Raw genomic sequence first — 23,677 nt, forward strand, 5'->3', positions numbered from 1 at the left:
TGGTACTGGCACAAAAACAGAAATATAGATCAATGGAACAGGATAGAAAGCCCAGAGATAAACCCACACACATATGGTCACCTTATCTTTGATAAAGGAGGCAAGCATATACAGTGGAGAAAAGACAGCCTCTTCAATAAGTGGTGCTGGGAAAATTGGACAGGTACATGTAAAAGTATGAAATTAGAACACTCCCTGACACCATGCACAAAAATAAACTCAAAATGGATTAAAGACCTAAGTGTAAGACCAGACACTATCAAACTCTTAGAGGAAAACATAGGCAGAACACTCTATGACATACATCACAGCAAGATTCTTTTTGACCCAGCTCCCAGAGAAATGGAAATAAGAACACAAATAAACAAATGGGACCTAATGAAACTTAAAAGCTTTTGCACAGCAAAGGAAACCATAAACAAGACCAAAAGACAACCATCAGAATGGGAGAAAATATTTGCAAATGAAGCAACTGACAAAGGATTAATCTCCAAGATTTACAAGCAGCTCATGCAGCTCAATAACAAAAAAACGAACAACCCAATCCAAAAATGGGCAGAAGACCTAAATAGACATTTCTCCAAAGAAGATATACAGGTTGCCAACAGACACATGAAAGAATGCTCAACATCATTAATCATTAGAGAAATGCAAATCAAAACTACAATGAGATATCATCTCACACTGGTCAGAATGGCCATCATCAAAAAATCTAGAAACAATAAATGCTGGAGAGGGTGTGGAGGAAAGGGAACACTCTTGCACTGTTGGTGGGAATGTAAATTGATACAGCCACTATGGAGAACAGTATGGAGGTTCCTTAAAAAACTACAAATAGAACTACCATACGACCCAGCAATCCCACTACTGGGCATATACCCTGAGAAAACCATAGGTCAAAAAGAGTCATGTACCACAATGTTCATTGCAGCTCTATTTACAATAGCCAGGACATGGAAGCAACCTAAATGTCCATCGACAGATGAATGGATAAAGAAGATGTGGCACATATATACAATGGAATATTACTCAGCCATAAAAAGAAATGAAATGGAGGTATTTGTAATGAGGTGGATGGAGTTAGAGTCGGTCATACAGAGTGAAGTAAGTCAGAAAGAGAAAAACAAATACAGTATGCTAACACATATATATGGAATCTAAGGAAAAAAACAAAAAGGCCATGAAGAACCTAGTGGCAAGACGGGAATAAAGACACAGACCTACTAGAGAATGGACTTGAGGATATGGGGAGGGGGTGGGGTGAGATGTGACAGGGTAAGAGAGTGTCATGGACATATATACACTACCAAATGTAAAATAGATAGCTAGTGGGAAGCAGCCGCATAGCACAGGGAGATCAGCTCGGTGCTTTGTGACCACCTAGAGGGGTGGGATGGGGAGGGTGGGAGGGAGGGAGATGCAAGAGGGAAGAGAAATGGGAACATATTGTATATGTATAACTGATTCACTTTGTTATAAAGCAGAAGCTAACACACCATTGTAAGGCAATTATACTTCAATAAAGATGTTTAAAAAAAATAAAAAAATAAAAAAAATAAATGACCACAGATTCTTTGACAACTCCTTTGACAATTCCATTGTTAACTGACACAAAAAATATATTATCTAGTTCCTCAAATGAGAAATGTATATATTATAGTACCCCACTATAAATTTAAAAGAAAAGCTCTTTAGTAGTCACTGCTGCTAAATTGATGTTATGTATTTACATATTCTGTATTTCTAAATATTACTCATGAATCCTTTTGTTTCATTTCTGCATGAGATTTATTCTTCTGTAAGGAATATCCTACAGCTCTGATGCAGTTAACATGCTTCTCAGTGGATATACACTTACTGTTGCTTCTATATCCCTAAGGGTGCAAATAAAGATAGTCAGGTTTATTGCTTTTCAGATTATAGAGAGATTTAACATTTTACGTACTGGACTTTATGATTCCATCCCATAAAAACCACAGGGCATTTTTGCCCTATGTCACTCAGCAGGAAAAAGTACATTTTATTTCTTCTCCATTTCCTAAATTACTGATTTCTATTAATAAAGGAACACTTCTCCAAACCAACTTTATTTCAGAATAACATTTTTAAAAAGAGAAGAATGATACTTAACCTATAGCCTTATATTTTAGAGAAGCAACCTGTTATCAAGGACTTAAAGCAACTTATTCTCACAGCTAATATGACCTATTCACTTCTGTATGTTTATCTAAAAGCTGTATAGGGTTCCTTCTCACATTTCATTGTTTAATACACATGGAAATTGTGTTTGTGTGTGTGTGTGTGATGTAATGAGAGATACAATTTCTTTAATCTTTTAAAAATGGATTCCCAATGATCCATTACCATTTATTGAAAAGACTATTCTCCCCTTCTCCTACCTGCCACCCCCAGTGACTGCTGATCTGCGGTGTGACCTCTGGTTGCTATCTTGTATGGATCTTTTTCAGAGCTCTCCATTATCTTCCATTAGTTTGGCTGCTATCTATCTTTGCATACATAACAAAATGCTTTCATTGCTACAGTCTGAGTCCCCCCAACACGTGCTTTTCCAAGAGTTGCCTGGCTATTCTTGGCACTTTACACTCGCAAATAAAATTCAAATTGACTTTTCAAGTTCCACAATAAAAGTCTGGGATTTTTAGTGGGATTGCTTTATATCTATATATTGTGTGCATCTAGATATAAATATAGATGGATAGAGATATAAATTTGAAGGAAACTGACATATATAATACACAGACATAATTAAAATTCATGAGAAACTGTATCTAAGTTGTGATGGGGTAAATGATATTACACTACATTAAAATCATTGCTCTGTCCAGAAAAAAGTAAAATACTAATTAGTAACAGACTTTAGTATGCTAAAATTGCATCTTGTGAATTTTTATCAACAGACAACTCTGGAAATGTTAACTTTTTTGTGCTTCCAGGTTTGTGTATGCAACAAAATGGCTTTGTGGGCTGCTAAAGGTGAGACACTTGATGGAGAAAGAGAAAGTTTGCAGCAGATATTAAGAGATACATTATATTACTAAACAAAGTACTGCCAGGCTACATTTGACATAGAAACAACTAGAGAAAAATGATAGGTGAAGAGAATGGAGATGGGACAACAAAAATGTACAATTCGTGTACCTGATAAATACTCTTATAATTTATAAAGCTAATTTAAAATAAATAAAAGGAGAACTTGATAAATCAAAAAATCATTGCGAGCGATTTAACACAACTATGCCAGTTTAGATAGCACATGCATACCAAAAAAAATTAGTAAGCATCTAGGAGATTTGATCATTCCGGTGAACAAACTTGATTTAACTGACTTATATAAAACATTGCATTCCAAAACTGCAGGTTACAAAAACCCAAAAAACTGTTGAATTACATATGGGTTACATACCAAACCAAATGACCATATGCCTGGTGATAATGCAATTTCATAAATTTAAAAGAAGTAAAACAATACAACTTTATGTTCTTTGACTGCAGAGTTAGTATTCTAGACAACAACAACAAAAGCTAGCTAGAAATATCCCATGTGTTTGGAATTTATGAAATATACTTCTATTCAGGGATCCAAGAAACAAGTAATAAAAATTAGCATATTTAAAATTAAATTATTATAAAAATAATACATACAAAAACATACAATTCAAGTAATACCATGATTAGTGGAACATTTATAGCCTTAAATACATATTAGGAAAGAAGAAAGACTGCAGATAAATGAGCTAAGCATCTAGCTTAAAAAATTAGAAAAAGAATAGTGAAAAAAGTAGAAGAAAGGAAATAAGATAATATTAGAAATTAATGCAATAGTAAGCTAAGTAACAGGATAAGTAAAATAAAAACTTGTTCCTTGTGAAGATAAACAAATTTGGTGGATCTCTGGTGAAGTGGTAAAGAAAAACAGAGAAAGTATATAATATCATTAATCAAAAAGAGACACAGCCGCAGTCTTGAAGACTTTTAAAAGTTGGGCTACTTCATGAAGGGATATTCCAGAAAAGAAGAAGGGGATGGAATTAACAACAAATAGCAGAGCTAACTCTGATAAGAGGGTTCATTTCATTGTCCTGGGCAAGAGGGACATTTGTAGCACAGTCAGTAGCAGATTTATGAAAACAGCATTATCTAGTTGAGTAAATGTAGAAGAGTAGTGTCTAATGTTCTTATATTATACCATCCATTTAAAAAATCTTTCTTCCATTCTCCTCACAGTGTTTGTTTTCCCAATGAAGAATTATTTTTGGTTTAATTACTTTCCTCAAAATTAAAAGTGAACAGTGTGAAGTCTAGAATAAACTTGGTGAAGATTGCACTAGTCATTTGCCCTTGCTTAAATATAGAATAAAATAGAATTAATGTGAGCTTATCAATTTGTCAGGTCTTTACACTTGGTCTAATATGCCTGAATAGGCTTACTCACATGTATCTGAGTGGGTCTCTAAAATTTAGGTACTTCCATTTACATGTTCTATTTGAAAGCAACATTTTATTGTAAGCTGTCAGCAAACTCATTGGTTCAGTTAACTGTCATCCTACAGCCTCTCTCATCATCTTAAAATCTGCTTTGGAAACTAACACACCATTGTAAAGCAATTATACTCCAATAAAGATGTTTAAAAAAAAATCTGCTTTGGCTATATATCATTTTAATGATGCAGGGTTAATTTGTGACAGAGGTTCAAATGAAAAGGAAAATGCTAGCTAGACTTTATTGAGGGAGAAAAAAAGTGATACACTGCTGTGCATCATGCTAGTATCTTTCCCCCATCTTCATTTTTGTTTTCCCCATTTATGGCACTTTCAATTTTGGCACTGTAAATACATACAAGTATTAATATATTCCAAGTTATTAAAAAATCAATGCTGGAATTGTGTTTCCAATTCATTATTTTTGTAATTGCACTTATGTTTGTTAACGAAATCACTATTGTTCACAGCAGGGTGTAGTGGAAGAGGTGTGACAAGTCAGGTTTTACACGGAGCCATCACATCTAGAGAAATACACTTAGAGATAATTAACAAAACCATTTTTTGTCCCAATTTTTTAAGTAAAAAGAGTAATGAAATTATTGACTATGCTTGAATTGTGTATTTGAGTATGAACAGCTGAGTATAGAAGAGGCCCACACAATGTGTCAAAAGACAATGCCAGATTGAGTAGCAGAGCAATACTTGGCAAAATCTGCTGGAAACCAAGACTTGAATGGGAGCTGAACTTCTTATCCAGATATGAAAGGACCATTTATCCATTACACAAATGAACAAAGTGAGGTGATACGTTCACATTCTGTCTGTTGACAAATAATTTATTATCTTTTTGGTAATAGGTTCACATTCTGTCTGTTGACAAGTAAATAATTTATTATCTTTTTGGTAATAGGGAAAAAAATTTTGGAAAGAAATAAAAACAGAGAAAAATTGATTTAAATATAATCATATGAGAATCAGGGTTTGACAGACCAAACACAAGAACATAAATTAGAAATGAAAGGGTATCTGAATTGCACAGTAAGATTAATATAATGGACAAATATTGAGTTTTATTCTACTAACAGAAAATATATTTTATTTTCAAGAAATGGACGATTTTTTAGAGATTTCTAAAAACTTAGCCATAAAGGAAAATGCAGAAAAATAATTCTACTTTATAGGCCACAGTTTCTGACTACAGTGCTAAAAAAGAGATTAGGGTAAAAATATAATAAAAATTACATTGATTACAACAGAACTAGAAAATAATACTCATGTCAAGGAGACTACAACAAACTGAATTTAAGAATATTTAGATGATTAGGAGAACAGACACCGCTGATGATTATTAAATGAGGCTCAAGTATGCTCTGAGGTAAATTAACAGTATAAAAGCCTGCCATTAATAAACTAAAATACATAAATATAAATGGCCTAAAGTTTAAACTCAAGAATTAGGAAATGTAATTGATTAAAAAAAAAGAACAAGAGAGTAAGTTACTAAGAGTAAATGTAGATGGGATTTAATTTTAACCCAGAAATAAAATAGTAGAATAAAGAAAGTATTAGCTGATTAACTGAAAAAAAGAATCCTAAACTGTAGTGTGGTCTTTTCAAAGTTAAGATTACTATTGGCAAAGATTCATCTATTTTATTCTTCCTTTAAGATAAGAAAAAAATCGTCCAGGATTTCTTGAAAATAAAGTATATTTTCTTTTGTCTTCTCAATTTCTGAAGAGTTGTGTTCTGGATATCGCAGTTCTTAAATTCAGAGCAAAGCAGGTCATGGTGGACAGAACCACCCTAAAAGGTGCCCCAGGGGAGTCAGAGGAGAGCTTCATAAGTTCTAGTAGCTATGGTCCCTATGTCTGTGAATGACAGACATATGGAGATACAGTAAAATGGCAAAGTGCCATATTACTTTTCCTGACAGTTGTTTGTTTTCTAAAGTAAAATCTAGTTATACCATGAGGTGCATCTATACAAGTATTTGTCAATACGATTCAGTGGAGATTCCACAATTACTCACAGACTAGTTAACTTTTTAGACTTTGTATTCATTAATAATCTGTGTTTTAAAATTCTTCTGTGACATAATTAGTGGAAAGTTCAAAGAGCCTTCATTAGGATCACTAGCCACATGTGAACTTATATCTAAAGTACTTTTGTAATCAGTAAGTCAATACACACCTTCTTTTGCATAGGATACCAAATTACTTAAGGTGTATTAAATTCTACATGATAAATTCAGCTTCTCACGGTGGAAAACAAAGTTTTAAAAATTATTTTGCCAACTGAGTTTTCTTTCAGGCCTACGATGATTTCATCCTGACATTTATTTAATTATAGCACCATGTTTTTTAGGGCTATCTAGATAGTTCTTGCTACAAAAAAAAGTTAATAAAATATACCTGGGTCCTTCAGTATGAAAGTAGTCTGAGAATTTTGGGTTCCTTTGAGGAGCGAATCCCTCAGTGGTGATTCTGCAGTGTCACAGGCCATAACCACATAGGCAAATCAGAGGAAATGTTGAGGAGACAGTCAACTGTCTGATATAACATCAAAGAGAGATGCCTCTGCTTTATGTATTGGATAGAGATTAATAGTGACCTGTAGAAAGCTAGACTTTTTACCCTCAAAATTTGCTGCCTCTCTACACTGCAAGTAGAATGATATCTTACATAAAAATATGATCATAACATCCTGCCTAAAGATCTCCAATGTTTCTAAACACCTACAAGATAAAGATGAAGGTCACCTATGAGTATGATGAACATTATGCGGAGCTGATACAAATTATGTTAATGCCTGGGTTACATACACTCAACTTTCATGTTCTTTTTAGCTTCTACATTGTCTGAAACTACTAATGTTTTCTTACAAAACTGCAGTGTAGAGAACCTCATAGACTTGAGGACGTACATTAAAAGAAAAAAAAGCTAATAATAAACAATTCTTTTCTCCTAGGAGAGACTACTTTCTGACCCTGGACATACTACATCTGTGCTTCCCTACATGGTAGCCTGTTTAAATTTCCACATGTGCCCATTTAAATTATAATTAATATTTAAGAAAATTCAAAACTTAGTTACTTAGTCTCACTAGTCACATTTTCAGTGTTCATTAGCCACATGGAGTTAGTGGCTACCCTATTGGACAGTGAAGATTATGAACATTTGCGTCATCAGAGTAAAATGTACTGATTTAGAATCAAGTCATTAAACTTTTTAGTATCTATTATCACCTGTAGTTTTCTAATTGCCATCTCCTCCCCTAACCCTCCTCCTACCTACAGGACTCCTGTCTTTCGGATCTGCTCCATTCTGTATAATGACTTTCTAGTTCTCACTCCCGTCTGTCTATGGTGGTATTCATTCTTGGAATTCTCTTTTTGTTATGAATGCTCTCTTCCTTGATTGGACACAGTTCTCTCAAATGACTCTGCATGAGTTTGCTCTTCAACAATGGAGTCTTACTGGAACATGTTGATTCATACTCTACGTTTTAACTTTCACCTAATCAAGCCAATATCCCATAAAATATTGTGCATTTGAATTTTATTATACATGACCCTTTTTCAGCAAATATTTTGCAAAATTTTTGCATACCTATTTGACAGGAAGAGTACTATAATTCTATTTTATTATAATGTTACTGATTTTTTTTGCCTCTTTAGAAACATGGAGGATTTTCCAGAAGGTAATTAGCTCATATGAAAGATAATTACTATTCATAAAGAATTAACAGAATTTTAATAAATAGATCTAAAAATAAAGGTAGAACATTTTAGGAAATGCATATTCTTACCCATTATTTTCCTAAATGAATCTGCATTTTAGACAATCACTTATAATTATGCCTTTTATGAAACTTCTCTAAAATATAATTAGTTAAAGTTTTGCCTCAACAAAAATTGTTAATATTGATTGTACCAGATGAAATTTAAGTGATAATAAAAACTTTATTTTAATAAGCTTAGTTTAAGATACAGACATATTGCCTAAAAGATTTTCTCTTATAATTTTTGTATATAAACCATGACTTCTGCAAATGGAGATTGTTTTACTTTTTATTTTCTAATCTGGATGCATTTATTTCTCTCTTGCTGAATTTCCCTGGCTAGAACCTTCAGTACAATATGTAATAGAGTGGTGAATGTGCATCCTGTCTTGTTCCTGATCTTAGGATGATAGTATTCAATTTCACCATTAATTATTGTGTTAGCTATGTATTTTTTTTAATACATGCCCTTTATCAGTTTGAGGCAGTTCCCTGTATTCCTAATTTATTGAGTGTTTTTATCATGAAGTGATTTGTCAAATGTTTTTACTACATCTATTCAGATGGTCATATGAAGGTATCTGTCTTTTATTCTATCGATATGATATTAACTTGACTGATTTTCATATGTTCAGCCATCCTGACATTCTTGGGTTATATCCTGCGTGGTCATGGTGTATAATCCTTTTGATATGTTGCCAGATTCCATTTGTTAGTATTTTAATGAGGATTTCTGTATTTATATTCATAAGGGATATTGGTCTGCAATTTTCTTTTCTTATAAGTTCTTTGTTTGGTCTTGGTATCTAGGTAATAACGACTTTATAGAATGAGTTGAGAAGTGTTGCTTTCTCTCCTATTTTTCACAAGATACGGTGAAGTAATCATATTAATTCTTCTTTTAACATTTGATAGAATTCACCTGTAAAGGCATCCAGTCCTGGGCTTTTCTTTGTAGGAAGATTTTTAAAAAATTATTATTTTGATATTTTTACATGTTATAGATATATTCAGATTTTCTGGAACTCATTTTGGTGTTTTGTATTTTTCTAGGCATCTGTCCGTTTCATTTAGGTTATTTAATTAGTTGGCATAAAATTTTTCACAGTATTCCTTTACAATTCTGTAAGGTTGGTTGTAATATCTCCTTTTTAACTCTTGATTTTAGTAATTTGAGTCTTCTCTCTTTTTTAGTTAGTCTAACTAAAGGTTTGTCAATTTTGTTGCTTTTTCTGATGAACCATCTTTTGCCTTTGCTGATTTACTCTATTTTTTATTTTTTTTGTTTCAGTTCTAATGTTTATTCCTTCCTATTTGTTTTGGGTTTTTGTTCGCTTTTTTTCTGTTCATATTTTTTAAATGTATCTGTGTGTGTTAAATTTTTCAATGATAATGTTCTACAGATATGTTTTTCTTTTGTTTACTTGATAAGCTCAACTTCGTCTTTTTAAAGACCTATGCAAATCCACTCTGGATATTGTATGGTTTAATAAAATGAGAATGCCACATGTTAGGTAACACCTTGTTGCAATTCACCTCCTTGTGTATTTCCCTTTACAGATCCTTGGGAGAGTTTCTCAAGGTTAAAAAGATTCCAAGACTGGGACTGGGATAGCTAAGTGATTAATAAGTATTGATTGCCCTCCTCTGTGCCAGTTTACACTCCTACCAGAAGTGCATGTGGTGTTGTTTCCTCACATTTTGGCTAGCAACTGAATTTTACATTATTTAATTTTATATCATGTTATTTTAATTTTTTAAAAAATTTTGTTATTATCAAGGTTGTAGACACTCACAAATTTTCTTTTAAAAATTTGCATATTTCAGAATATTAATAAAGATGAACATTTATTCATATGATTAATAATCTTTAGATTTCCTCTTCTTTGAATGTCTATTTTAATTCTTTCTCTTACTTTCTTTCATATGACTTACTGTCTTTGCTGCTTTATCAAGAGTCATTGAATATTTTAAAGTTTTTATTTCATGTTAGTTTTAAACACTGAGGTATCTTCTCTAAATTTGTCATCTCATATTTAAATGTCTATGGTGTTTGCCAATGAATTAAACAATTCAAATTTTAGGTACTCATATTTATCATTTCTCCCTTGTTTAAAAATTATTCCTTTCCCTTTCATTATAATGGTGTTTCCTTAGTTTTTCTTCTACATTTTTTTCTTGTTTTTTTTCCTTTCTTTTAAAAAATTAATTAATTTATGTTTCAGCTGCGTTGGGTCTTCGTTGCTGCGTGTGGGTTTTCTCTAGTTGCGGCAACCGGGGGCTACTCTTTGTTGCAGCGTGCAGGCTTCTCATTGTGGTGGCTTCTCTTTGTTGTGGAGCACGGGATCTAGGTGTGCGGGCCTCAGTAGTTGTGGCACGTGGGCTCAGTAGTTGTGGCGCACGGGTTTAGTTGCTCTGCGGCACGTGGGATCTTCCTGGAGCAGGGATCGAACCCATGTCTCCTGCATTGGCAGGCAGATTCTTAACCACTGCGCCACCAGGGAAGTCCCAGTTTTTCTTTTATTACCTTTGTAGTTTTAGATCTTTTCTTCTCCGTATATGGTATGAAGACTCTAACTTTATCCTAGAGTTTTATCCAAGTTTTAAAATGATTAAAAGCATCTAGCATTTTTCCAGTGTTTTATGATGCTACTTCTATTATATATCTAGTGTTCAGTGTACATTGGTCTGTTCTGGAGGTTACCTACTTTGTTCCATTGATTTATTTTATGCACCTTTGAGTGACAGTGTCACATTTTTGAGGATGAGTGAAGTTATGGTTAAGTAATATGTTGTATCACTTGATGGGACAAATCCTCCTTCTTTGCTCTTGCTTTTCCAATTGTATTAGCTTTTTGAGGACTGTTATTCTTTCAAAACAGTTGCAATTGCCTTATAAATTACTCAAGTCTTTAAGGCATTTTAGTAGAGCTTTGAATATGTCAGTAAGTGTATATATACATACATATATGTATGTATGTATACATGCAAAAACTGAGTTGTATTTCTGAGACTTTTTCTGAAATTTCATATTTTCTACATTATACCCTAAAATTTTTCCCCATTAATCATTTTTAAAAATTAACAGAATTGAAAAAGAAACAATGAACTAAAAGCTCCACAGATGATTTGATATGAAGTATGTGCCAGGGCTACAAATAACTGACTTGTGTTTTTCTTAAAGATATAGCATATATTTTCTCACAAGTTACAGACTACTTCCTGAGAATTGCAACAATACTTTTATAGAAAAAATTTAGATCATCTGAAGTAACTTAATAACATCCCATTTTAACTCATTGCTGTGGCATGAAATAATTTCTTCTCTATCATGTATATTGCATTCTTTAGTTAGATGACAGCTTTTAAAAATTAAGACATTGAATCCACAGGTATTCAATGAAAATGAAAAACACCTAAAATGAGATTTACATATTTTTAAATATTTAAGATGGTTATGCATTGCAGTGTTAATGATTTAGTGAATGATCACTGATAAAGTGTAATGTTACAACTCATAAAGAGGTGAGGTATGCTTAATAATTAATTTTTCTCTTAGTTCTGAATATAAACATCCTTCATTGCTTATGCCTTACAACCTAATTTTACCTCTTATACCCATACTTACAGCTCACGACTGCATCGGTATTTATGAAAAATAGTGTCTAGGAAACAGCAGATTCTTGGAGAATCTGGAAAGGTAGACAAGGGAAGGTCCAGGGAAAATAAATCCCCTATGCCATGATCCTCAAACTAAATTTCTATTGATAACCTTTATAAGAACCTTCTTGTGTGTCACTGAGGAAGCGAAAGAGGTAGAGTCAGAACCTTGGCTAAAATGATGTTAAGAACTTAAAAGTGGAATAAGAATTGTAGAAAACATAAATTGCCACTTCATACTCTTTAGTGTATTTCAAATAGAATACACTTATTATGCAGGCTATTTAATTGCTCTTATAAAACTACCTGAACAGCTCACTTATTTATGTGAAAACGAGACAAAAATCTATCACCTTACTGAAAATATTTGAGAAGTAGTAATACATGTTGTAGACAGTCTTGAATCACCTGTCACTATCCTTTATTTGGAGAAATATTTCTCTTGTAAGCACCATTTAATCTGTGCCTGACCTGCAACTATTTCTTATCTATGTGGATATATGTGTGTGTTCTGGTTCAGAAGGTGATTCACAAGAAATCAAGGACTGAGAAACCTGAAGTTTGCAGGAAGGATGAGCAGGAATGACTCATATCCTACTAGAGGATCAATCATTAAAAGAAAATGAGCTGGATTTAGAGAGATTTTCCTGTACCATGGTGCTCATGCATCACATATGTTATTTAAGATGGAATGACTTGGAATTGACGAACATTTTAATATTTGACTTTCTTTTTCGGTAAGTTTGATTTTTAACATTTTTTGGAGTTTACTATATTACAGATAATATGCAAAGCACTTTATGTGGATTAATTGACTTAATCATGACAACAAACAAAATACGATTATTTTAAGTATCTTCCTTTTAAATGTGGGAACATTTAAAGGAAGCTGAACAGTGGTGGAGAAAAGATTCTCATAGCTGAACAGTGGTGGAAAAAAGATTCAAAACTAGGCAGTCTGATTCCAGAACCTGTACTCACATACATGATGCAGATTTTTTTAAAAAATTTGATTGGATTGTTGGGACCACAGAGCAAGGTTACTCTCTGTGGATAATGGTGTCTCCACTAAAAGGAGTATATATGTTATTAGTCAATTTAGAAAGAGGCTAATCTTGTTATAAGAAACAAAGATGGGTGAAATTAGATGAAAATAGTCCAAAAAATAATCCATTTTTAAATTACAGACTTTTAAAGATATAAAATAATATAGTAGTTATGCATGTACTCATTCCCCAGATTCAATATTATCAACAGTCACCAATATTGTTTCACCTAGAGCCTGACTCATCTCCCCGCAATCCTACCACTGGATTTTTTAATGCAATGTTCAGTTATAACATAATTTCATCAATAAATACTTAAAACCTAAAAAAGTTTCCAAATTCTAGTTCTAATAAATATATGGTTATCCATGTTCTTGGAGGTTCGTCTGAATCTGATTTTCTCAAAAAAATACGGAATTGTGTGGAGGATGGCATGTGTAACTTTATTATGCAGGAGGTGAAATCACAGCTAATAAAGGGAAAAGGAAAGGGGTTTGCTTAAGGCCACACACCTGGTCAGGTAGTAAGAGTCTTTGAATGTATCTTGAAGGGAATCTGGGTTATTTTTACCAAACTGCATTGTTCACAATTTTCCACAACAATGCTTAGGCTCATTTTCCAGGGATGAAAAAATCACTAATTAAATATGAGATGTGTTGGAGACGCATATATGTGTTAAGGTGCATTTCAGATGCATAAAAACCAACAAACTTTGACAAAGAATGAAGCATAAATTAATAGTTTATATTTTAGCTACACTGTCCTCAGTATTCAAAGAGATTTTCTGAGGCGCAGTAAAATTGTCCACCCATCATTTCTAGCACATCATAATTTAATGTTATAAGAATAATAATAAAGGAAAAAGAATGTGTGCTTTTTATCCCAATAGAAGCATATCGATAAAGACTTGAAATTATATTTTATTCATATAGGTTGCATTGAAATCAGTGCAGTATTACTCATGACTGTTAAAAATTATAAGCTAACCTAATACCCAGCAAAAGCAGTCGTTAAGTAAACTATGGGGCAACAACCTGATGGCATATTATGCATGACTTAATAGTGAATATTTTGAAGATTCTGTAAAGAAACTGAAATAAGAATATGAAGAGTTGCTTTTTGAGAGGATTATAGAAATTTACATTTTTAAAATTTTATTATTAATGTGATATATTATTTTTGCAGGTGATCTATTTTGGGCACTGGAGAAGGATGTGTAATCTACTTTTGTTGAGTAGAGTGTTGTCATATGCCTAAGTCTAATTATTTTATAGTGTTGTTCAATTCTTCTATTTAGCTGTTAATCTTCTGCTTAGTTTGTTCTATAGGATCACAATCTTAAAGCCATATTGAAAATTAACAGTAAACAAAAAGTGATCGTACAAAATCCACATTTTTATACCAAAAAAGTAGACCTTAAAAAGAGAGAAGCAGCCAGAAATCCAAAATAAATATAAAATTACTGGAAAGGATACATAAAAAGAAAGAAATTCTAGATAAAAATTTTACCATATCTATTTTATTTCCAGAGAATGTCAAAGTCATAAAAGCATACTATTCCATCTGCAGCTGATAATTAAGAAAATGTCAGATTACCTATATGTTTTGCTTTCTGACCTTCTCATAACAATTGTCTGAGAATATCGATACTGAATTTATTTTCTATTTTCCTTATAGTCACATGCATTATATATACGTGGTAGTATATAGGTAGAAAAATAGCTCCAAATCTGAATTTAGTAGACCTAGGTATGCACTCTGTTTATTAAATATTATTGTTTTGAGAGACACTCTTAAGCTGCTTCAAACTAGGTTTTCTTTCAACTAAATTATTATTACAGTTATCTGTCCTAATGATTTTATGAAGTTGATTTCACTATCAGTATTATCTAATTGATCAATAAGTAATTAGTAAATGAAATTCCGTGTGTGTGTGTGTGCGTGTGTGTGTGGAGAGAGAGAGAGAGAATGAGAGGATAATAAAGCCAATAAACGTGGTCATACTGACAAAAGTTGACATCTTTTGGGGCACACAATCTTTACTGCCCATTAAGTGAATGTCTGGCATTTGATAAAAAAGTGAGTCCTGATTTAATTTTGGCAGGAACATTTTCTCAGGGTGAAGGGTTGTGACAAGAGAAAGGTCATCAAAAAGATTTTTCCCTTTATAAAGGTTTGTCTCTGGTCTAGGTGACAGGTAAACCATTCAAATATTCTCTGCCTTAAATTGATAATTTTATCAGATCCTCCACATCTCCATAACCTTTATAATCATGGAATATTAAACCATACTATTGCCATAAGCACTTAACATGGTTCATGCAAAACAGACTCAGGAATACCATATACTGCTTATATGATCATCTAATCATTAACTCTATTTGCTGTCAGAAAAACTACAGAGTTGTAGCAGTATCTGCTTATTTATTTAGTTAATTAATCATTCACACATAAGGACAACAAGGAGAGATGAGTGAGTGACGATGACAGGAAGACTGTAATGGACAAGATCAGGAAGCTTCTGTCTTGCTGTGCTAAACACTTTATATGAACTGATATATCTGATGGGAAATGCAGGTCTAATGAACAGATTTAATTGAATAGATTTTGTTTTTAATTTTATTAAACCTGAAATATGGATTAATAAACAGATTGATTGAGCAAAACCAGAGAAAGAAAGATTGGTTAGAATGAGGCAATAGTAAAAATTAATAAAAAAGAGATCTTTCTATTCACTAGAATTCCAGCAATAAATGGGTATGATGGGAGAGTATGTGGTTGATTTCTACATGGGAAGCTTGGAGTGAAATAACTGTGATCTGAAATACTTTATATTTCTTTATTCGACAACATTCTTTTTTATTTCAGTCCTTCTTCTCTATGAAAGCTGACTTTATTTTTCTGTTTCTTGCATTCATACATAAATACATATATATATATATATATATATTTATATAACTCCTATTTCGTATGTTAATGGATAGAGGTGACAAAGTTTAGGGATGAATGACTGCACAATCAAATCTTATCAGTGATTAACATTTATTTCCTACATTATTCTCTAGTTCAATCTTAAAATAAATTTTGATGTTTCTTCATATTTAGATTGGCCAAGTCATACTTTAGTCATTCCTTGGTTCTTATTTCTTAATAAAATATAGTAGCAGAATTTCACTACAATTCCTAACATAAGGCACAATGGACAGGTAATCATCTGTGTGTGTGTGTGTATGTATGTGTGCATTGTGTGAACCTTCAAGGGATATCATGGGAGGAATGGAGTTACATAGAGTTTAGAGCACATACTTCCTGAATTTGAATACCAAACTCATATCACACTAACTCTCTAACATGGGGCAAGTTATTTAATCTTTCCAGGTATCAGTTTGCTCATCTCAAAATGAACTAACTATAGTACTTTTCCCATAAGTTTGTTATGAGACTTCAATTATTAAATTAACTAAACTAAACTAAGTTATTTAATATTTATAAAATACTTTGAAAGTTACTGGAACACAGTAATTTCTATTTAAGTGATTCTTTAGTAAAAGTTGACAGTATTCCTGTGTTTTTTTTCTTTTTTCTAGTGGGTCATTTAAGCATCTGCTCTGAAGTCCTAAAAGCTGAGGAAGAAGGAAAATAATGAATATTTAAGTATATTTATAAGTTTCTGGCAAGAAATTAGTTAACTTTATGGGATAAAATTAAGAGAAAGCAAAAATGAGAGCTAAACTAGACATTCATGGTGGTTTTCAGCCTTAATGGTGCTGAACTTCGTTCACAAACTCTTAGGGCCTGAGGAACTGAAGAAAAAACCTAGATATAAGATAGGAAGATAAAACAAGATAGGAGGTTTAAAAAAAGACAACTCCCAACATCATAGATGATAATGAACTAAATGCTTCTACTTAACAACAACAACAGAATATGAGGCAGGTTGAAAATCCATAAGTCAGGTATATGTTTTTTATGAGGAATATTTAAAATATAAACATAAGAAAAAATAAAAGTAAATAAATATACTACCATAAATTATTATTATTGCTGAAGAAGTCAATGGGTTCAGAAGCAAACAATTCCAAACTTATATGCAAATCATGACATATGATGAGATATGTAAAGTAGATATTATTGGAACTACCAAGAGAAACTGGCAAATTAATAGTTGAAGTAGGTAAATTTATTTTTGTATATATTTATTTATTTTCACATCTGAACGTTTTCACTGGAACGTAAACTCCATAAGGCAGGGATTTTGTTTTGTTTTGTTTTATGCTAGTGTATAACCAGTATTTAGAACTGTGCCAGGTATAGGATAAGCATTCAAAATATATTTGTTGCATTGATCAATTAATAAAAAAGAGTAGCAAGCTAAAGTCTGTTGAGAAAGCAAGCAGCAGTCCTAGATAACTTAGTTAACAAGTTTTAAGAACTATCAAGGAGGAACAAATTTAAATTTGATTAAAAAAAAACTATTCTAGAAAACAGAAAAAGCATATACAAATTTTCACTATTATATGTACAAGGATTCTATAATTATTGAAAGAAATATTCCCTAACTTCCAAAATTTTTAAAACTGAGGAGTATTTCCTAAATGACTATTTGAAACAAGGACATAATAAAAAAATATCATTCCCATAAAGGAAAAAAAATACTATTTAATAGAAGGAAGCATACAATTAAATCTAACATTCCTTCAGGAAAAAGTGTTCATTAAAATTAGAAACAGAGGGGACTTCCTTGAACTAATATAGGGTATCTTTAAATAACACTGAAAAAAATGTTGAAACATTAAAATTATTCCATTCATTGATAAAAAGAAGTATGCTTTATAGCACTACTTTTATTCTACATTGTAAGGAGATCCTAAACACTTCACCTAAATAAGAAAAAAAAAACGTTTAATTGAAAAGATGAAACTTAGATTATTCCAGAAAATATAATATACAACATAGAAAATTCCCCCTAACTACAGTTAAAATTAAAAATTAAAAGTTTTGCAAGTATGCTGGATACAAACAATATTCAAAAACCAATCGGAATCTCTGCTTCTGCCATGATAAAGTCCCAGGAAACAGGCTGATCTTCTTGTCTTATACACTAGAAAACTGAACAGAATGACCTTCCTGTCTTATGCACTAGGAAACATCAGTTTTCAATCATTGTGCAATAAGAACAATAGAGCAACAATCTCAGGGAAATAAATGAGAAGCGCTTATGACCTACCCAGCTTGCTGCCTGGAATTTCAATAGGAAAGGGGAAATTAGACAGAACAAGGTGTTTTCACTGAGTTGAGGAGACAAGATTTCAGACTTCAAGGAAGCCAAAGCAAAGAAAAGGTATAAAGTAACATATAGAAGAGGAGGGAGTTGCAGAGATATAGAAATCCAGAGATATGTAAATAATTCCCTAGCTTTTTTGGCTGGGTATTGATCTGAGTATGGATGTGATGAAAACATTGAAGGTCAGAAAAAGAACAATCAGAAGGAAGGAAGCAGAACCATATCTTAACCTCACATAGACCTGAGAATAGTTTGTTTTTCCACTGTTCAAAGTGCAAAGATTTCCAAATATATGAAGGTAGAGTACTCAGATAAAGCTCTCAGAAAGCACTGCCTTAGTAGTGAGTCCAACTGACCCTAGACCAAAGGCGGTACCACCCTAATAATGCTTAAATGCAACCTTTGAAAAGAAAAACAAACAAACAAAATAGAAGAAAACTGATTACAATAACTTAAATGTGTCCCAGAACAAATATCCAGCACATAATATAAAAGCATGCAATAAAAATGCCAAGCACTCAAAAAGCAAGAAAATACAGTCATTAGGAGAGAAATCAATCAATAGAAACAACTGAGAAATTATATATTTAATAAAAAATTAGCAGACAAATTTTAAAAAGCTATTTTAAATATTCTGTATATATACAAGAAAGTAGAGGGAAATATGTGAACATGAAGAGCAAAAAAAAAGTTGGATATAAAAGACCCACATATAATTTAACTTTCATTATGTGAAATGTAAATATCAATGAGTATACTCACACATACACATACTCACAGACACATACACATACACCATTACATGGCAATTAAGAAAAGATTAATGACTGAGGTTAATAAAAAAATGATTAATGAATTGAAGAAGTGGCAACAGAAATTATCCAAAATGAAACAGAATGTAAAAGAATAAAGAAATTGAACAGAATATCTGAGCTTCAGGACAATATCAAGGAGTCAAATATGCATGCAATTGGAGGTCTAGAAGGAGAAAAAGCAATGTGAAGAAAAAGAATATTCAAGAATTAATGGCCAAAAAAAATTACAAGAAAAAATTCCAATCAGTAAAAAGAAACCACACTACTGTATATAAGTAGATTGCTGAAAACTAATAATAAAGAGAAAATCTTCAAAGAAGTCAAAAGAAAGAAGACAAGTTTAGAGGAACAAAGCTAAAATTACAGTAACCTTCTCATTAGATAAGATGCAAGTCAGAAGACACTGGAGTGAAGTCTTTTCAGTAATGAAAGAATAAAATCTGCTGATCTAGAATACATCGTCCAGCAAAATTAACTTTTGAAATGAAGAAGAAAAATATATTTTTTTCAGACAAACTGAAGTTGAAAGAATTCATCATTGACAGACAAGCACTTAAATAAATGTTAAAGGAAGTTCTTAAAGTACAGCTGACCCTTAAAAAAGGGGGAGTTAATCGTGTATAATTTGTAGTCAGTTCTCCATACCCGTGGTTCCTCCACATCTGCAGATTCAACCAACCACAGACCATGTAGTACTGTAGTATTTACTACTGGAAAATATCCACAGATAAGTGGACGTGAGCAGTTCAAACCTGTGTTGTTCAAGGGTCAACTGTATAAGGAAAACAATACCAGATGGAAATTGTGATTATACAAAGAATAAAGAACATAAGAAAAGGTAAATATGTGGTACAAGTATACTCATTTTTAATCTCTTAAAAAGACAATTGTTTAAAGCAAAAAATAATATATTGGGGTTATAACAAAGTAGAAATCAAGTAAATGATATATGAAGGCTGGGAGAAATGGAAGGATACAGTTAATAAGGTTTTTACAATATGCATGAAGTATTCCTTGAAAGTAGGACACGATAATTTAAATATATGTATTTTAGGAGTGATATCCTAAAATAAGACCAAGTAAGGGGTCTTCCCTGGCAGTTCAGTGGTTAAGACTCTGCACTTCCAGTGCAGGGGGTGCAGGTTCCATCCCTAAGGCGCAGCGAAAAAAAAAAAAAAAGATAGAGTAAGATGGAGAGTTAGGAGGTCCCAACACTCATCTTCCCCACAAAAGCAACAAAAACAATAAATAAAAATGGCAAACCGAGGAAAATAGCTCAGGGAAAGCTCTGGAATATAATAAAGAGGCAGCAAAAACCCTGCAGAGCTCAAAACCTGCGGATGACTGTATAGAAAAGCATGGGAAGCATTTTACCTGTGTCACCCCATTCCCCAGTACACAGTAGCTCAGTGCCAGGAGGGAATCCACAGAGAGGAATTTCACCCTGGGGGAAAAGGAGAACAAGAGAACCCCAGGAAGCCTCACTACTGTGCAAGTTAGCAGCCTTTGCTACCTGGGACTCCCACAGTCTTCACCAACGTTGATCCCAGCTGATGGAGCTGTCTGAAGCCCCTCCCAGCAGCATCTCCTCCCCAGGACTGGGGCTGTCACTGTGGTGAGAAACCTCCCCAGTGGCTCCAGTTGCTGCTATGTGGCTCTCTAGGATCAAGATGCCATAACACTTCAGCCATATACAGGACCAGAGCTGTACCAGCCTCAGGTTGGAGCTATGTCCTACCATTACTGAGGCTGCATTACTGCCTTGAGCCCCACCCCTTTAGGTCTCAGGTCAGGCATTGATCACCAGTGTCAGAGCTTAGCTGAAGCTGTTTTGAATCCTGTGGTGAGCCCCAGACACACATACCCTGGTTCTATGGGAGATCTGGACATGCCTGAACCTTAAATACCAGTGTCACTGCTGCAGCAAGTGCACCTGCACCCAGAAGCTATGATAGCTCTGTCTTTGCCTGATCCCAGGACCTCAGCTCCACTACTGCTGTGAGTGCCAGCTCACCAGACCAGGGGTCAAGAGGGATCCCCTAAACTAGAACTTCCTCCCACATGCAAAAAAAATGAACAGCAGGACCCCTGCAGCCTTTGCCTCCAAGGACCCCAATAGCCCTAGGTACCACTGCCACCTGCAGGACCTCTTGGCCACAGAAGACACCCACAATGTGCACCAACAATGACTTCAGCTGACAGAGCTGCATAGACACCACCGTGCCCTCCTGGAAAGCAGACACTCCATCCTACCCAGCTAGTGCCTTCTCAGCACCCTTCAGGTAGAAAGACTTGCTCCACCCAAGCCAGTCTGAAAAGGCTGGGAGAGGTGACTGCTCCCTGAAATGTGCAAACATCAAACAGTTATAAACTAAGTGAAAAGTTTATAGCAATAAATGCCTGCATTAAAAATAAACATCTCAAATACACCTAACTTTACACCTCAGAAACTAGAAAAAGAAGAACTAAATACAAAGAAGAAAATATAAAGATTAGAGCAGACATAAAGGAAACAGAACTACAAAGTCAATAGAAAAGATCAACAGACTTGAGTTATGTTTTTTGAAAAGATAAAATTGACAGATTTTTAGCTAGGCTAACTAAGAAAAAAGAGATTACTCAAATTAATACATTTATAAATAAAAGAGGACACATTATAAGCGATACCACAGAAATACAAAGGATCATAAGAGAATACTATAAAAATTATATGCCAGAAAATCTGCTAACTTAGAAGAAATGGATAAATTACTAGAAACACACTTACTAAGACTGAATCATGGAGTAATAGAAAAACTGAATGACCAATAATGACTAAGGATATTGAATCAATAATCAAAAATCTCCCAGCAAATAAAAGCCTGGGACCAGATGGCTTCTCAGGTATAGTCTATCAAATATTTAAAAAAAGAATTAATACTAATCCCTCTCAAATTCTTCCAAGAAATTTAAGAGGAAGGAATATTTCCAAACTCATTTTACAAGGCCAATACTACCCTGATACCAAAGTCAGACAAGGACACTACAAGAAAAGAAAATTATAGGCCAACATCCCTGATGAACATAGATACAAAAATCCTCAACAAAATATTATTGTGGAAAACAATATGGTACTTCCCTCTAAAATTAAAAATCAAACTACTAAATGATTCATCAATCCCATTCCTGGGTATATACCTGAAGGAGCTGAAATTAGAATCTCTAAGAGATATATGCACCCCCATGTTCATTACAGCATTATTCACAATAACCAAGATATGGAAACAACCTAAATGTCCTTTGATGTATGAATGGATAAAGAAAATTGGTATATATTTATATATATAATGGAGTATTATTCAGCCATAAAATAGAAGGAAATCCTATTTGCAACAATATGGATGAATCTGGAGGGCATTATGCTAAGTGAAATAAACCAGAGAAAGACAAATACTATACAGTATCACTTATATGTGGAATCTAAAAACAAACAAAAAAGCCAATTTCATGGAAACAGAGAATAGAATGGTAGTTGCCAGTGGCTATGGGGTGGGAAAAATGGCATCATGTAGGTCAAAGGATACAAATTTTCAGTTATAAGAAGAATACGTTGTGAGGAGCTAATGTACAGCATGGTAACTATAGTTAATAATATGCCATCGTACTTGAAAGTTGCTAAGAGTAGCTCGTAAGTGCACCTTTACAAAAAAAAAAAAAAGAGAGAGAAAAAGCAGTTAACTATGTGAGGTGATGGACGTGCTAATTATGTTGGTCTTGACAATCATTCCACAATGTGTATATATATATATATATATATATATATATATATATATATATATATATATCGAATCACCATATTGTATACTTTAAATATATACATATAATCACATTTGTCAATTATTCTAAATTTTTCTTTAACAAAATTAAGATGGAAAAAGTAAATGTGTGTATTATAAACTTGGAAAAACCACTATTAAAAAACACAAACAACAAAGTAGACATGAAAAGAGGAGAAAGGAACAAAGAACAGATGAGACAAACAAGAAAACAAATAGGAAGATGTTAGATTAACCCATCCAAATTACTTAACACATTCAAGGTAAATGGCCTAAGCATTCCAATTAACAGGAAGAAATACTTAGTGAAATAAGAAAACAAGCCTCCTCTATACTGCCAACAACAACAACAACAACAACAAAGAAAACTCATTAAATGAAACAACATAAATTAGTGAAAAGATAGAAATATCAATATGTACACTATGCAAATACTGTTAAAAATAAAGGTGGAATAGCTCAATAAATATCAAAAGAAATTTTGCCGTAAGACATATTACTAGGAATGAAGAGAGACATTTATAATAATAAAGTGGTCAATACAATAATGGGATAGAACTTCAGAATTCATGAAATAAAAACTAGTAAAAGTGAAATGAAAAATAGAAAAAGGCATACCCATCTGCGGAGATTTTTTTTTTAACATCTTTATAGGAGTATAATTGCTTTACAATGGTGTGTTAGTTTCTGCTGTATAACAAAGTGAATCAGCTATACATATACATATATCCCTATATCCCCACCCTCTTGCATTTCCCTCCCACCCTCACTATC

The 23,677-nt window shown here is 33.0% G+C and overlaps 1 long non-coding RNA gene across 1 annotated transcript in view; it reads left to right on the forward strand.

The window, feature by feature from the left end:
• Positions 1-677: 677 nt before the first annotated feature.
• Positions 678-23,677, forward strand: part of LOC309635483 — a 124,146-nt gene continuing 101,146 nt past the window's right edge. The window contains exon 1 of the long non-coding RNA XR_014248852.1: positions 678-1,267. This is a non-coding gene — a long non-coding RNA (uncharacterized lncRNA). The remainder of the gene's footprint in view (positions 1,268-23,677) is intronic.

Source organism: Balaenoptera borealis, assembly GCF_965194805.1.
Source record: "Balaenoptera borealis genome assembly, chromosome: 10".
Lineage (NCBI taxonomy): Eukaryota > Metazoa > Chordata > Mammalia > Artiodactyla > Balaenopteridae > Balaenoptera > Balaenoptera borealis.